Source organism: Engystomops pustulosus, chromosome 1 (genome assembly GCF_040894005.1).
Source record: "Engystomops pustulosus chromosome 1, aEngPut4.maternal, whole genome shotgun sequence".
Classification (NCBI taxonomy): domain Eukaryota; kingdom Metazoa; phylum Chordata; class Amphibia; order Anura; family Leptodactylidae; genus Engystomops; species Engystomops pustulosus.
Genome location: NC_092411.1, coordinates 201,929,805 through 201,945,108, shown reverse-complemented (window position 1 = coordinate 201,945,108; position 15,304 = coordinate 201,929,805). Strand labels below are relative to the sequence as shown.

Here is a 15,304-nt window from a genome sequence, read left to right as displayed (position 1 = left end):
AAGTTAACTAATTTTCCAATATACTTTCTGTATCAATTCCTCATGCTTTTCTAGATATCTGCTTGCTGTTCTGCTATATAGATCTGTCAATGGTCATGTGATGGACAGGCAGGTGCACAAGCTGTTGTTCTGATTACTCTCTATGATAATAATGGCTTGTACACCTGCCTGTCCATCACATGATCTTGGACAGATTTCTATCTACTGGAAGTAAACATAGAAGCTTTCTAGAAGGTGACACTGCTTTATTCTCCAATTACCCTGCTTGTAAATTAAAGGAAATCTTCCATCAAAATCAAGCTTGATAGTCCAGGGTCATTTAGTCATAGATCCAGACACTGTGACTTTGGTAATCTTCTTATATTTGTTATCTATGGCCTCCTTCCTTCTAGAATAAAATTTTAAATTTATACTAATGAGACAGAAAGGCTCTGGGGGTCGTCCATAATGAAGCTTCACAGAGTCTGTCTCAACCTTCCTTTGGCTCCCTCTGCACTTCCCTCTGCCTGCTGTTTAGCACACAATGGGTGGGGGAAGTGCTCCTTGCTCAGTCTAACAGCCTGAAAAGTTACCGTACGAATGGACTCTGGTAAAGCCCTTCAGGCTCATAAACATCATTTTAAAAGTTGGTTTTAGAAGGAAGGAAACCATGGATAACAAATATAAGAAGATTATCACAGTCACAGTTCCTGGATCTATAAATAAGTACCCCTGGATTATCATGATTGATTTTGATTGTAGATTCCCTTTAATGAGTATCCTAAAAATAAATTACCTTCCATTCCCCAGCTTTTACCACTGCTATTGGTTCTGTGACACTGGGACTGGCAGTGGGGGGAAGGAGTGCGATGCGGCAAGTAAGGGTTTATTATTTTATTGCCCTTTGTAATACATTTTATAATATTTATAATTTGTTTCTGGACCATCCAAACTGGTTTAGTGAGACTTTACTATTATTATTTAGAAAATAGCTGAACATTTCATTAATATTTTGAAAAGTTTATTTCTCACAAGTTTCCTCCTAAGAGGATTCCCATGAATGGTCCTTACTGCTAATAAATGAAGCCTTGGTTCTGCTTGAGAAAAGCATTATGTCTTGATAATGAATTTTTTCACAGTCTGAGATGTTATAAATGGTTTTATTCATATCAATTATTGACGTGACAAACTTTAGTTCTCTGGATATATCACTCATTATCCACAATCTTCTAAGCAATAGATGACACTTCCCATCTCTGTATGTTTAATATGATTTTCTTCACACACATAAGCCTTCTGCAGCGAATAATTTTGAATATTATTACTTTAACATGGAATTTACATTAAGTAATTTTTAATGTATTTTTCTACATACAGTACAACACTTTTCAGTAAATGAACCGACTTTTATGTACTTTCATGTTTCAGAGGAAATTTATCAAATTCTACAATTTAGGATGTTGACATAAAAATGTAGAGAAAGTAGGGGGGATAGTGTTAGCTGGATTCTTGTTTTTTCTTGGTTATTTTTTTGTTTTGTTTTGTGCATGCATGACTTTGACACATACTGGAAATCCTGGTTTATGTGTTATTTATCTTTGTATTTTTTCTGCTTCCAAATGTTGCTGCTTGATTTACTATTGGATTGTGCCTAAAAAGTCACGAAAACTCCAGTCTTCCCCAAGCATAGGATTTAGATTAGTATAGGTTGTGCAAAAACTGGCGCATAATTCCTGTCTGATGATAAAGAGATCTGTAACTATATTGGTTTATTGGTACCAAACTATTACAAAAGTGTGCATTTCTAAACGGTACTTGCACTTTTGATAAATGAGAGGAAAAGTGGAATGGGTGGCCTGCATGGAAAGGTCACCTCAGAGTGCTTTACCTTGAGTTCCATAGTATCTAGAACCATGTTTTTGGTTCATATTAATGATAAGAAATTTATCCTAAACCCCTATATGTTTACCAGAATATTACAGTATGTTTTGGTGCAGTTGGGACTCTTTAAAGGTAACAGTCCTGCACTGACACCGTCTGACGTCCTAAGAGCATGTCTATTGGTTTTCATGGCAGCTTGGAGTCTCATAGAAGCAAACTATTTAAGCTCCATTTTGTGGCTACTGCGGCCTCTTTAGAAAATTTACATATTAGGGCAATAAAGATTTTAAAACGATAGCGGGATGTGAGGATTAGCCCTAAAAAGGGCTATCCTCACGTCCAATACATGCACCTACCTTTATAGGTAGATTCGTGGTGGTAGGTTCCCTTTAAAGAAATGGCTGAAGATGGCTATTTTACACAGGTTTAATGAGTCCAACATAGAACTGTGTATAACTGTACCACCTTGTTTCCCTAACTTCTATTCACCTCTATGTGAGTTACAGAAACAGTGTGGATCTTGTTCTACTGTCTCTATATTACCTGACCATTCCAGGGTGGCAGAGATAGGACTATTCCCAACTCAGCAATGATAGACAAAGATGGCAACAACTATTCAAGGCCAGATTGTATCATACCCTACAAGTCACTATAAACTGCCTGAGTGATAATGTGAAAGTTTACTCTATACAGTACATATAGTTGTTGAATTACTGTCTATTCTGGTTATTTTGTATGGAATGAAATGCAATAGCATAAGTTACTATCATTGTGTCGGATCTTTCAGACACTTCTATTTTGCATCTCTACCTACAAGACAAAGATGAGCAGCTTATCAGCAATATTTTCCTGCGCTTTTCTGTTGATTTTTGTGGTTGCCTCTGTCACTGCTTTAATATTTGATTTTTTTCTCCTTGTATGGCGAGAATGCTTGTGTTGTCCTTGATTCACTTTTCCAGACGTCTATACTTTGTCAGGAAAAAAAATGGTACGAGTCATCCATGGCCTTAAGAGAAATGTCTGTTTTATAAGCAGCACTTTAACACTTCGCAGAAATGAAATGTTAGCTTTGAAAACGATACATTTATATATCCTGTATTTCAGTAATATCTGAATACAATTAGTTCTCACTTTATGATGGCTCGCTCCCGTGCTTATCGCCTGGTCACTGAGTGAAAAGCAGGTGGTAGTCACATTTATTATTGATAATCTGACTGATTAACACATAACCCTTCATTCTATTGCACCACTGCTGACAGGATGGTCATCCATTATTAAAGCAATGCCTCCAGAGGCGTCATAATGTTCCATGATTCCTCCCATGCATATCATAGGAATGTTACTAAGTTGTCTGATTTTGTATAACTTATGCATAGAAAAAACAATGTATGCCCTGATAATGTGTATTATGTTCCCTTGTATAGCACCCATATAGCTTCCGATAATCCTAGCTAGTTAGTTCCAGTTCTCTTACAGTAAGTATTCTAATTGATCAATATTCCTAAGGCGCTTCCAACCAGCACTGCAGTGATTTACTGTGTTTAATAATGTATCTCTAGGTAGATGCACACCCGACTGAATACGTCAACGTGACACATTCATTTTCCTGACTGTGCTATTTAAACTGGGCATAGCAGCAGAACAAGAAATATTGTGAACTGAGCCATTCAGCACAAAGTACCAACTTACAGTGTATTTCTGTATCTCTGCATTTTTAAGCACCAGGATAAAAGATAGAAATCCAAAGACTTCATTCTTTTTTTATCTAGTTTTTTCTAAAAGCCTTGGTGGTCCCTGTAAAATTCAGTGAGTTGAAAAACTGTATTTAAAAATGATGTCATGAAAGGATGTACGGAGGGGGCTCACGGACTGAGATCTCTGCATACTTTGTAGGTGTCAGCTACATTTTACAGCAGACACCTGCCACTAACTTACATGAACAGTGCTGACACCAATTGCAGCGGTTAACCTGTTAGGTGCTGCGATCAAACCCAACCGCGGCACCTATACAGCGCTGGAACACAGGCGCCATCATTATCAAAGGGAACTGAGGCTAGAAGTCTGTAGCCTTCATTCGGTGGCAATGTATTCAAAATACACTACTAAATACATTTCAAGTAATATATGTAATATAAATGATAAAACGTATCACTGCATCCCAAAGTGTCCAATCTATCAAAATATAAAAACAATTATCCCATGAAGGGAATGCCATAACAGAAAAATATTTGACAAATTGACACTTTCTTACCATTTTACCTCCTATAAAAATGTGAATAAAATGTGATCAAAAGTTGTTACGGTTCTCAAAATGGTATCAATGAAAACAAAAATTTTCCCATTGTTCAGCTCCATACCCCAAAATATGAAAAAGTTATGGGAGTCGGAATATACAGGGTTTCAAAATATGTCCATGCCTGTCCACCCAGGCTGCTCCCTTCATAACAGTATGGTTAATAATGGTAATAATACTACTACCAGTAGTAGTAGTAATACTAGTCTTGTCATATGTTAAAGAGAGATCCTATTTTTCATAATTTGTACCCCTGAAAAAAATTGGCACAAAGCATAATACATCTGTCCCTTTATCTATACTAGCGGTCTCCAATGTCTCTGTATAAATCCATTTTACATGAAATTGCCATGGCCCAAATTTATTAAAGCCCCTGCGCCAGATTTCTGTCTTATTTTGCACATTCTTTTCAGTGAAAACTGCTTGCATATTTAAGAAGTGTCTGCGGTTGCACTAGTCTGACAGAATTGTGTCACCCGTCCTATGTTAGAGGGGCACCAAAATAAAGATAGTGCACTTTGTCAGAGCAATGCAGGGAGGAACAGATTTATTAAGAATATGCACCACATTTCATGAATCACACTGCGCCTTCTAGATGCAAACCCCAGTTTGCACTATTTTTGATAAATGTGGACCCATGTCTATATGCCTGTGTAGTATTTTAGATTCTTATTTATGTGAGATTCACTTCTGGAAGCTTGACTTTCTTACATCTATTCCTGAGTTCTTCAAAAGCTACTGAGAAGAGGATGCATTTCAATGAAGATTTTTAATCATAAAATTGCAAAAAAAAATGAATACCGGTAACACTGTCTGCAAATAATACCAGCTTCTGATTAAAACATGAAATATCAATTCATTAAATGTTATTTCTTCAAAAATATACTTTCCATGAAAATATTTATCTCTGCACTAAATAGCTAACAACGGCCATTTATTAACCAACTGAATAGAGGAAATCATGTATGGACTGATAGCTTTCAATTGATATTTCCTTTCTTTCAATTCTACTGCTAAAGTGCTAGATTTCCTGCTTCCTGAAATAGAAGAAAGTGACTAATCTTTTGTGTCGGTAGTGCATAGTCTTTGTTTCTTTTTTAACTAAACCTTAGACCACAAAGGGGAGATTTACTATGCAGAGCGTGCCAGAATTTGCTCACTAAAATGATATTAGTATGTCTGAGGTTATGTCATTTGTATCGCTTTGTATACATTGTATACTGTTTAATACAAGTTAATATAAAATAAACTATCTTTCTCCAATTTGGCTTTCCTCTGGCCGTCTCCCAAACTAAAATATAGGCTAGAGAGAAAAATGCAAATACGGTATAAGGAAAACATTGCCTCTTTGCAACCTAATAGTCAAACCACTATATTTATTCCATAAGGAATAGACTCCCCCACTTTAGGGAACCCTGCTTTCCACAATGTCACAATGTGATTGCATTGCATTACAGTCCAGGCAAACTGAGGCTAAAGAAATGGTAAGGGAAGTAAGAAGACTCCTTATGGAGACTTTCACATTTAAAGAGAACCTGTCAGGCACATCTAGCCCACAAAATCAAAGGTCCTACCTCATTTTCTGTAGTGAGTTGCTTTGCATGATGATATTAAGAGTCAGTGGCTCCTGTGAATTATAAAATAAACCCCCTACTCTGCATTGTATCCTGTGAATTGAGTCAGCCGAGTGTTCCTGACCTGTCTTAAGTCAGGCTGCAACACCCCCTTCCTCCTCAAATCCTCCTCAAGAGCTCAATTCACAGGGATACACAGGGATACAATGCAGGAGTCGCAGGAGTCACAGGAGTCACTGACTCATTTCAATATCATCATGCAGAGCAGTTCACTACAGTAGATTTTAGACTGGGGAGCTAGATTTGCCTGACTGGTTCCCTTTACGGCCACCTCTTCATGTATGTGGAGACTTACAGACATTTATGCTCCACTAGGGGACATCACTGTTTTGATGTGATAGTTTCTTAGAAAACATATTTGTATATTTCCCAGAATCCCACAGTGGAGCATCAATGTCTACAATTGGGAATCTGTTCTTATGGAATGTATAAGATATGTTTGCATATTACCCTGAATCATTTGTATCTGTATGTTTATGGTATATAAAATTGGAAGTTTTGATAAAATTCAATATTGTAATATAATGTTAATCTGATACCTGCAAAAAAAATTGCTGAATCCAAATGTTTTACTCATTACATTCTGTGGCCAAAAACAGCCTCATCATCCAAGTCTTTGGTTACTGTCACTTCTTCTGCCAAAGGGCGTGCTATGGCAGTCATGGCCCTAAACTGGCTGTCAGCGTGATTCTGACAGACACAATTAGCATTGCAGTTTATTTTATCGGTGACCAATAAATTGCACGACCCACTACTAGGAGTGGGTATAAAATAAGTATAAAAAGTTACTAAAAAATATATATTTCAATAAACTGTTAATAAATTAGTAGTTCAGTGTGTGCACAAATCATTAAACTGTTTTCCTCTTACTAGGAAGATGGAATTAAGCTTAATCAGAAGGTGGGGTCCAAAAAAGAGGAAAAAGAAGCACTATGCTCTGACAAGATGTATTACATTACTCAAATTCACTAGTATTTGGCTTTTGGGTTACATTTCCCTTCTTCCGGCCTACTGGGCTTTGTCACGGGTGCTCCCGTGATCCCTGTCTCGTGTGCCCCCGCTGCAGCCCGGTCTTCTCACTCACCTCTCCCGGCTCCTGCTCTCCCCCAGACTGCTGTGCTCCTTTGGCTCCTGCCAAAAATTTAAAGGGCCAGCGCACCACTAATTGGTGCACTGGCTGAACACCTCACCTTTAAGAATCCTGCCTCTTCCTGTGTCCCCTGCCGGATCTTTGTGCCTCATAGCCTTAGAGAAAGCTTCCAAGCGAGTATTCCTGCGTTCCTATGTATTCCTGCGTTCCTGTGTGTCTCCGCCCCTGAGTCCTGTGTTGCCGTGTTACCTAAGTTCCTCCGTGTTGCTGTGTTCCGTGTGCCTGTGTTCCCGTTCCCACCTGCCTGGACCTCCTGTTTCTGACCCCGGACTTGGACTTGACGTTGCATCTCTGCCGCCTGCCCTGACCCTGTGCCTGAACCTGACTACGAGATTGTCATCTGCTAAGGTACCTCGACCTCGGCTGCTCTGGTGAATACCAGGCTAGTTCCATCTCCCGCGGTGGTCCGGAGGATCCACTGATCCTAACAGGCTTCTATGCTAGTGCACAGGTTGTACCAATGGTATGTCTGCCTCTGGTTTGTAGGAATGAGGCTATTCTTGTAGGAATGAAGCTATTCCTTAGCATTTCTGATCTTTGTTCATAAGATGGAGCCCTCAAGTGTTTTAAGCTTATATTTCAACCAATAACAAATATTGTTGACATTCTCAATTCCACAGTTGTCTAGTATGTAGGTGACAGCCTGGTGTTTTTCTGAAATTGTAAAGAGTATGGTACTTTAGTTTACTATGGGATGAAAAACTTTTGAATAGAATTCTATGGAGATCAAAGGGGATCTCCTTATTAGTTATTCTAAGAAATAAATATTCAATTCTGGGAAAATACTATACTATTTTGATGTTACACCCCACAGATCAAACCATCACGGATAGTGGAGGTGGTGGAGTTACTGTATGCCAATACTTTTCGTATAGACAGAGGAGTGTCCAGGTACTTTATTAATAATACTATATCTATATCTATATTATTAAATTATTCAGAATGCTATTTTTTCTTACAAAAATCTGAATTCTGAAATCTGTAAACTAAAGCCATGTAGTTTATTTCATTATAAAGGAGAGAGTGCCACCCAGTGGGTAATTACTGCAAAGGATTTACTTACAGCTAGAGTTCGGTAGTTCTCAGCCATATTTTTTCTCTAGAGCATTTCACAAATAGAAATGGTATGTCAGCTTCTTTTATGGATGAATATTCACAAATGTAGTTTTTGCATAAATAACCGTAAATAAAAGTAAGGATTAGAGGGTTTTAGTTGATGATTCCTAAAAAGTTGCTGTTAATCTGCAGTTAAACTCAAAATGAAACCTTTTCCATGGAGCAAAGCACATGCCTGCCTTAGAGCCTCTCATAACTTTTGCAGGCGAACAGATAAAGGTGAGAATTTTTTCCCCCCATTATTATTTAACCCATTAAAGACCAAGCCACTTTAGCGATTCCGGACCAAGCCCGATTTTTTTTTAAATGTTTTAAAGTGGTTATAACCTTCAAATGCTTTAACATATCAAGGTAATTTTGAGATTGTTTTCTCATCATACATTGTACTTCAAATTTGTGGAAGTATGTGGATGGTATCATTTTGCGTTTCATTATTTAAAAAAAATAGAAATTTGTCAAATTTTGTCTAAAATTTTGAAAACTTCTCAATTTTCAAAGTTCTAAATTATTTGCTTTTCAAGTAGATAGTGAGTAAATAACTTTATAAATAACATTTCCTGAATGTTGGCATGCCTTTGTATGCATCCTCTCATTTTTCTAGGTTGTTATGGGGCATAGAATTGTGGGTGCAATTTTTCACATTTTTATGAAAACTGCCAACACCTATATTTACAGGCACCTGCTCAGTTAAACTTTGAGAGGCCTAATATTAGTAAAACTACATAAATTACCCCATTATAGAAACTACAGCCCTCAAGGTATGAAAGACCAACTTTAAGAAGTTTGTTAACTGTTTAGGTGTTTTACAGGGGTAAAAACTAATTGAGGTAACATTTAAAATGTGTTATTAAACAACTAAAAGCTCTACAAAGTTTGATACCCAATTTCCCCCGAATGTGCCGATAACCCATATGTGGTGGTAAACTGTCGTATGGGCGGAGGTCTGGGCATAGAAGGTAAGGAGGCGCCACTCAGAGCATGGAGTTGCATCCGAGTTGCATTATGACATTTTACAGACTATAAAATGTTTATTTTTTGTAACGTGGATATATGGGGGCTTATTATTTCCAGGATGAGATCTGCTTTTCACTTGGGGTGGAGGGGTTCTATAGATAATTGATGAGATTTTATTACCTCATTAATTAATGAGATGAAGCTGAAGCTACACCGTGTGGCTATTCTATGCCCCAGTACACAGCTCCTGGTAGTTGCGCACACTCGCCCATGCTTGAGCTGGCGGCTACCAGTGCTGGCTTCCGAAGCCGGAGGTACTGCGCATGCGTAGTAGCTCCAACTTCGGAGCAGAGTACACCCAGCTGCTGTCTCTGCATAGACAGTCTATGCACGAGTGCACACAGCTACCAGGAGCTACGCACTGAAGATCTCTGGGTGGGAGGATAAAAAGAGACTACTGGGGCTTGGAGTAGCCGCGCTGTGTAGCTTCAGCTCCAGCTACTACACGCCCCAATAGCCTCTTTCACTGATTTACATATTAGGGCAATAAAACATTTCCAAACTTAGCAGGCGGTGAAAGATTGGCCCTAAAAAGGGCTGCGATGGTTATTAGAGGCACCTGCCACCGTATGTATCTTAATAGGTAGATCCTAGATAGAAGGTTTCCTTAAAGTCCATCTGGGAGCAGACTCGTCTTTCAGTCTTCAGGCATCTGCTCGAACTTAGACCCAGGCCAACAAAAAACACAGGCTCCCTCAGATCTTCTCTCCGGGTGTAGCTGTCCTTCAGGTATGTATGGCTGAAGATTCCCAGCTACAAGCTTCCTGGGTCCATTCAAAGTGCTGAAGAGGATTCATCCTGTGGCTTACAAGCTTCGTCTTCCGACCCACCATGCGCATCCCGAACTCCTTTTACGTCTCCCTGCTAAAACCTGTCATCTTGAATCGCTTCTCCCGGCAAGTACCTTCCGCTGCTCCTGAGGCTGATGCCACCGATGTCTTTGAGGTAAAAGAGGTCCTGGATATGAAGACAGTCAGAGGGAAGCGATTCTTTCTCGTCAAAGGGTTTCGGCCCGGAGGAGAGGTCTTGGGAGCCCGAGGACAACATCTTGGATCGTGATCTTCTGCACAGGTTCCTCCAGTCCAAGAGGGGGGGGGGTGCTGTCCCGGATGTTCCGGGTCGCAAGCGCACCCGTGTGCGTCCCCGCCCCCTGGAGCCCTGCAGCAGCGACTACCTTCCCTCGTTCCAGCGGCAGCCCCCTCGTGCCAGCGCTCTGGGATTTAAAGGGCCCGCACATCGATGATTGGAACTGACTGGCCGCCTTCCCTGTTACAATCTTGGCCCCTTCCTTTGTCCCCTGCCGGATCTTTGTGCTCTATGCCTCTGAGAAAGCATTTCTACTCTGCCTGTGTGATTCCTGTTGCCTCCTAAGTTCCTGACTCAAGCAAACCCTTTGAGCTGCCCAAAACTACCATCCAATATCTCTACTCAATGTAGATTTTAAAATGTATGCTTCCATTATCGCCTCCAGATTAATAACCTTTATCAGAGGACATCAAGCCTCTGATATTACAAGGAGGGTGGCCAATATAATACATTACTTCTATACACAACAGATACCCTCTGTGTTGGTCACTTTGGATGCCGAGAAGGTGTTCAACCGTATTAATTGGTAATATTTGTATTGGTAATATCCCCTCCCCCTAGCCTCACACAACTCTCCATGTTCCTGCTCCGGTCCCGGCTTCCTACGGCGTGTGCGCCAGCCCTCATAAATTTAAAAGGCCAGCGCACCGCTGATTGGTGCTGGCCATTTCCCGGATTCTTATAAAAGCCGGCCTCTCCCTAGTTTCCCCACCCGTGACACATACTCATATATATATGTATATATATATATATATATATATATATATATATATATATATATATATACTTGCTACAGCCTCCTATGTACTGTATATCTGTGTACTTTAATTCACATCTATCTCATATTGGCATAATTCTATATAGACCTCCATATAAACTGGATCGTGTACGTAATCTGGGGAGTGCCTGTACATATGTAAATCTCTTCTATTCTCCAAACATTTTCTACAATGATTACTTTGCACCACACTCCCTTCACATGACATACACGTCCACATTATACAAACCAACACAGCCCTACACATACCTGTGATGCACCTCCCCTGCCTCAGGTCGGCAGTGGTTGTCATAATAACCACACAATAGCATAGAGATGTGCCTCCAGCCAGCTGACCAGAAGCCAGGTCACCCTCACTCCTACAGTCACTGCAGCCTCACCTCCACTAAGGATTAATCAGAGAAATGTTACACTCACCATGGTAACCTACTGAAGCTAAGGAAGTCCACAGCTTCTTCACCTGTGCTATACCTGTGTAACATAGCACACCTATATGGAGGATCCCATAGTTTAAATACTGGCAGCCACATACCAATTTTAGTGCAATCCTACCACAGTACAGACGTACTACTACCAGTGCGCCATTTTGCATCACTTCTCCACTTCACATTAGGTAAGCGACTTCAGATCTTTCAAACATTTTCTATCGTTTTACTTCATAACAGTATACTCACAGCAAAGCTAGAGTTATCACTACACAGATAATAGATATACATACATAGATATAAACCACATACAACTATAATGCTATTGAATACTTTTATTCTACAATATACAGTCATGTTTCCTTTTTCAATGTATTGGTGTTCATAGTCACCTTTAATACTGTGGGTTTCACTACATATTGTGACTACCTCTCTCCTGAACTCTGACTCTACTTGACTCTGTATATGTGGTTGCTATAGCGGTGCGTCATGCTCTGTGGGAGTCACAGTATATATGACATCTGATCCTATACATGTTATGTACTGGTTGTGAGATTGAGAATGTTCTATTTACTGTATATTAACAAGTGGAAGGCAAATGCTGCATGTCACAACCATTTCACAACATAAAATAATACATCATCACAGAGAAGTTATTGGTTAATGTATGTACTATATTACTGTATGGCGTGGTTACTGTATGTAGCATGTTCTTACTGTATGTAATGGTTTCTATATATATTATGTTACTGTTTGTAGTAGTTTCTGTATGTGTATGTTCTTACGTATGCAGTGGTTATTTTATTTAGCAATTACTGTATATAGTGGTTACTGTATGTGGTGGTTACAGTCTACATGTAGTAACATACTACAAACTGTAACAACACACTGCATACTGTACGTAGTGGTTACTATATGTAATATGTTACTGTATGTAGTGGTCACTGTATTTTTACTGTTTTGTACCATGGCTTAGTTCACAGACTGCACTGTACAGTACACAACTACAGCATCAGACTGGTTGCACACTTGCTGTAGTTGTTTTTGGATAGTAACAATGTTTTTACTATGTTTTAGTGTATTTTTCAATATTTCTGTTTTTGTGTAAAAGCACTCCACAGTCTCCTAAAAGCACCCAAAAATGTGACTTTATGATTGTTTAATGATTTGTGCAAAAATCCGTGAACTTGTGCAAAAGTTATTTATACACTTATGCTTTTTAATAAATACCTGCAGCCTCCTAGCAAAGAGAAAACAGTAAAACAAGGAACATTTCCATAAGAAAATGTGCATGCAGCGATTTGCAGAAAAACAACCATCGAAGTGCAAAAAACCACCACTACCAAAATATTTCTGTTTGTGCAGGGTAAATTCTTACTGACTCACTTATAATATAGGCCAGTGATGGCGAACCTTTTAGAGACCAAGTGCCCAAACTGCAAACCAAAGTCTTCGCTATCATTGCCAACTCGGCTATTGAGCCTATAATTACCGACAATCCCCATCTATAAGGGACATATAATACTGCCACATGATGACCATTACCAGTACAACAAGATAAATACCACCATACTGATAATATACCGACCACTAAAGAAAGTCCATCATCAGCAATTATATCCCAAAGCAGGAGCAAATACAGCGGGGAGCACTACCCCCATCCACTGAGGAGCACTACCCCCATCACTGAGGAGCACTACTCCCATCCACTCAGGAGCACTACCCCCATCCACTGAGGAGCACTACCCCCATCCACTGAGGAGCACTACCCCCATCCACTGAGGAGCACTTCCCCCATCCACTGAGGAGCACTACCCCCATCCACTGAGGAACACTACCCCCATCCACTGAGGAACACTACCCCCATCCACTGAGGAACACTACTCCCATCAACTGAGGAACACTACCCCCATCCACTGAGGAACACTACCCCCATCCACATCTCCCTTGGTCCTGAGCTCTGGGCACCTGTGCCATGCTGTCAGTGAGGGCAGTGTAGTGCACCCCAGGGTCACTAGCAGCATGGCAAAGCAACAAGACAAGAGATCTGGGCCAAGGGCAGTATATATGTGGCCATGGGAAGCTGTCATACAGGGCAGTTTGGGACACTATAAGGACCTATAGTTGTTTAGTGTCCCAAAGCTGCCTGCCTGCTGCCTGTGACATATACACAGAGCAGCTCCTGCCTCCTCCTGTTACACTTATCTTTACAGGCTGCTGTAGGCTCCTGCAGTTCCATCTCTCTCCTCGCTGCAGGGGAGGAGGGGGAGGGAGTAAGAGAGTGTAAGGCAGCACTAGTGAGCACAGAGCAGCCTACAGTGATAGATATCACTGGAGCGCTCGGCGATCGGCAGCTTTTCCTGCTGGCCGAAGCTTCATTGATTCAAGATATAGACGGCAGGGGAGATGGTGCGCATGCCCATGGAGAGGGCTCTGCGTGCCCTCCGTGGCACGCGTGCCATAGGTTCGCCACCACTGATATAGGCAGTACCCGACTTAAGGACACCCAACTTACAGACAACCCCTAGTTACAGACGGACCTATATGTCCGTCTGTAGTCGCAGACTGCAATGTTCAGCTGAAAGGTGTCTTTATCGATAATCCTTGTTCTCATAACAGTAGAAAAAATTTGTCTGGAGCTACAATTATAAAATATAGCAGTTCTGACTTCCATACAAATTCAACTTAAGAACAAATCTAAAGAACCTTTCTTGTACTTCATATATTTTTAACGCATATATCTTCTGAATCCTTGCTTCTTGTTAGGTTATACAGGAGAGTCTCCCCTTTAATATCATATAGGGATTGTTTATGGATGTTTAACAGAACAAGAGATATCCACTTGTGAAGTTACAATCGGAAATAGAAAGCTTCACATAAAAATCAACATTTGTCAGTAGAACTTTAAGGGTGGATATCTCTGGCTCTATGAAGCATCCATACACAATTATATATATCACTGTTGGAAGTTGGCCACTTTCATGACATTTGTAATTCCTTTCTTCACGGGGCATCTGCAAATAATATATATAAAGCCGTATAGATGTTGTGAGGGGGTTAACCTTTTTCTATAGATTTTCTCACACCGTGCTCCATGCTCTCCTGCTGTTCCCACGGTGTAGATGCTTCTTCAACCAGGCAAGATAACACCTGTGCCTGGTGTTGTGGTCAGGTACTCTTGCAGGTTATCTAGCATACTAACCATGTGGATGTCAATGGTTTTGAATACTGGGATGTGCTTAGATGTGCCAGCAGTTGTGTAGAATTCCTCATCCAATTTTACAGAGCATTGTTCACAATGAAGTGATCATCAGTGTGGGATTTGCCTAAAGAACATCTATTTTGCCTTTGTGACTCTACCTGCCTCTCTGTACCTCTCTTACAACCTGATAATATCCGTGACACAGGATAGTATCTACAGTGGTAGCAGCCATAGCAGCTGCTATGGGGCCCTCAGTGTCAGGGGGGGCTTTGTCATCCGAGCTCAGTGGCCACTTCCATATGTGAACATTCTGATTGAAGCCTCACAATGGACAGGTACAAATCAATTGTTGTCTTGGTCTCTTGATGTCAAAATGAGAGTAGCATGATGTGGAGAACTGTTTGAATACCAATTATAATTGCAGTGGTTTAACTTGAAGTTGATGTTCCCCATTGCAAAGTTCCCAACTGTATATGGTTTAAAGTACTAGTATTTTCATATCGGAAAGTGACTCTTTCCCTCTCTAACCGCACCCTCTGAACCCCCTCAAGTTACACCCCTGTATAATTGAAAGTGTATTGGGCAATTTAAGGATTAAACAGCTGTTGTAAATTTTGCCATTAAGTTCCTTGTTATTAAACAGCACATTGTGTAAAAATTCATTAGTTGGACATGTGCATTCAGAAGTTTGGAGAAGGTCAAATTTGGTTTACCTGTAGAAATTAGGGAAGTGCAATATTATGGCT

At 40.2% G+C, this 15,304-nt stretch overlaps 1 protein-coding gene across 6 annotated transcripts in view; it reads left to right on the top strand.

Moving 5' to 3' along the window:
* Nucleotides 1–15,304, top strand: part of STPG2 (sperm tail PG-rich repeat containing 2) — a 373,296-nt gene that overhangs the window by 2,613 nt on the left and 355,379 nt on the right. Inside the window, exon 1 of one of the 6 annotated variants that reach the window (XM_072118048.1) lies at nt 11,299–11,544. The exons of the other annotated variants lie outside the window; for them this stretch is intronic. The gene's annotated coding sequence lies outside the window, so the exon portion shown is untranslated. Of the gene's footprint in view, nt 1–11,298; nt 11,545–15,304 lie in introns of those variants that run through there. 6 annotated transcript variants of the gene reach the window in all.